Genomic DNA, 2,441 nt, shown 5'->3' on the forward strand with positions numbered 1-2,441 from the left:
TGACGAAAAACATGGGGAAATCTGAGGTGAGTCCTGCATGTGGTAATTCTAGAGAGAAGGCCAAGGGAAGGGGGGCCTTGCTCAAACTCTGGTAAGTCTGGAGATCGTACGTTTTCTTTTGCCCAATGGGTGTTTGCCACAGAAAGAGGACACACGCCTTGTCCCCTCACCCCACCTCCGCCTCCTCTGAACCCAACCTCTCTCAGTTTTTAAAAAAAAATGTGAGAGAGGGAGAGAGAGAGAGAGAGAGAGAGAGAGAGAGAGAGAGAGAGAGAGAGAGAGAGAGAGAGAGAGAGAGAGAGAGAGAGAGAGAGAGAGAGAGAGAGAGAGAGAGAGAGAGAGAGGAGCGATGGCGTACATTGTGCGCTGTGAGGGCATCCTCAACATCCTCGTCCATCGCTCGCTTGCTACCTTCCCTCCAGTCAACTTTCTCACAGCAATCAAGAAGGAAATTAAGCTCCGCTTCTCATAGGGGATGAAGAGCTGGCCTTTGTGTCTGACAGTGCATGCAGAAGGGCGGCGTGGGGATGGCATAACTACAGCAGAAAGGATTGTTTCTGCTTCTGCGTACCTTCTCCCTTTCCTGGATGGCGTACAATATGGACGGTATTTTCTCACACAGTTCCCCCAAGCCCAGGTAGCCTTTAGACCTCTCTACCCGCTCCTGCGTGTTTACTCCAACACCCCTTTTGCAAGTGTTGCAGTTTTCTTTGGCCTCTATTTCCTGGTCGTCTAAAATCCAAACTTCAATCGCTATGTACATGACAACACCATGCAAGCTGTCATGTTGGATATACTTCTCATTCTCCTGAGCCTTATAGAAGGCATTTATCATCCACAAAGCGGTGTTGGCTTGGAGATTCTGGTGGCGTTTTACAATACTGTTTTCTTTTATCTGGTTTCCTGCTTCCTTCTTGGAAGTGGGTCATGAAAGACTCCACGCCTTCCTCTTGTTGTAGATGCTGCAGATGCTCAGGTCATGTGAGGTGCACCATTCTTTCATGTAAGCTTACAAGAAATTGTGTAACACATCATGTAACAGCTTAAACTAGAAAATATAGTATTTGCAAGTGTTGTATATCCAGTTGCTTTCAAAGAGAGAGAGAGAGAGAGAGAGAGAGAGAGAGAGAGAGAGAGAGAGAGAGAGAGAGAGAGAGAGAGAGAGAGAGAGAGAGAGAGAGAGAGAGATAAGCCAATACTACTTGCTTGAGGCAGTTAGCATTATAATCTTTGCTAGCAACCATTTTGTGTTGTGTTTTTTTCAAGAGAAACCACACCGTCAAAGCCAATGGCATCTCGCGAGAAGCTTGACAGAAGGCCTGCGCTAGAGAGATGGTCATTCCTAGAGGCACTGGAGGCAAGACCTTAGAAGCGCAGGAGCACCTTGCGGAAGGGAGCAGCAAGGGAGGGCAGACACGAAAAGAGAAAATGGGGACAGAAGGATACCACGAAATGGGAAAGAAGGGTGGGCTCTCCAACCTGGAGCAGTCTGGCGGTGAGGTAGCTGAGGAGAAGGCAGTGCCATTCGATGAGTAAAATATATAGGACTCATTAGAAAAAATGTCCCCAGTTACGTCATCAGTGCATATTGTATCTTTTTGCTGTGCTTGATGGGAATTACGATCTTAGTCTACTACTAGCAGTAGTTTTTTGGCTGCAGACTAGCTTAATTAGTGCACATATTGTATCTTTTTGTTGTGCTCGGTGGGAATTGCGATCTTAGTCTTCTACTAGCACTAGTTTTTTGGCTGTGGATTAGCTTCTGTAAACCTAAAGCTCTTGCTTTTGTAATTAAAACTACCATCTGCTATTTAGCTTTGCAAGTCTTTTAGTTTGCTTTGCAAAAAAAAAGAAGAGAGAGAGCTAAGTCAGTCTCCATCGTTCTTTTTTTGACATCTCTCTCTCTCTCTCTCTCTCTCTCTCTCTCTCTTTGTGATCTTTACGTGCTTCGGCATAATTTTTCTTTGTCGAAAAAAAAAACGATGGAGATTGGCTTAGCTCTCTCTCTCTCTCTCTCTCTGTGAGAGTTTTTAAAAAAAAAAACTGAGAGAGAGAGATAACTCTCTCTGTGTGTGTGTGTGTGTGTGTGTGTCTCGCTCTCTCTCTCTCTCCTCTCTCCTCTCTCCTTCCAGCGCCCACATCTTCAAATTGGTTGTTCGTGGTATCATCAAAAGGGATGTACAAGTGCATGTGCATGAAGATGGTACCTTGGAAACCAGTGGGGAGTTCAAGAATGTGAAAGAGAAAGGACCCGTGACATGGTATGCCGCAGAGAGATCGCTTGGTCGATTTGTTCGACAATTTCAACTTCCTGATAATGTCAAATTGGATGATGTGAAAGTTGTAGTTGAAGCTGGTGTGCTAACCGTCACTATCCCTAAGAGACACCAAGTGAAATCCGTCGCCAGAAATGTGCCTGTTATAAGCAAGCTTTAACAAAC

At 45.3% G+C, this 2,441-nt stretch overlaps 1 pseudogene; it reads left to right on the plus strand.

The window, feature by feature from the left end:
* Nucleotides 1-349: 349 nt before the first annotated feature.
* LOC147461187 (protein TIC 20-v, chloroplastic pseudogene) lies at nucleotides 350-985 on the plus strand (annotated as a pseudogene).
* The last annotated feature ends 1,456 nt before the right edge of the window (nucleotides 986-2,441 follow it).

Source organism: Adiantum capillus-veneris, chromosome 3 (assembly GCF_014529385.1).
Source record: "Adiantum capillus-veneris isolate H3 chromosome 3, ASM1452938v2, whole genome shotgun sequence".
NCBI lineage: Eukaryota > Viridiplantae > Streptophyta > Polypodiopsida > Polypodiales > Pteridaceae > Adiantum > Adiantum capillus-veneris.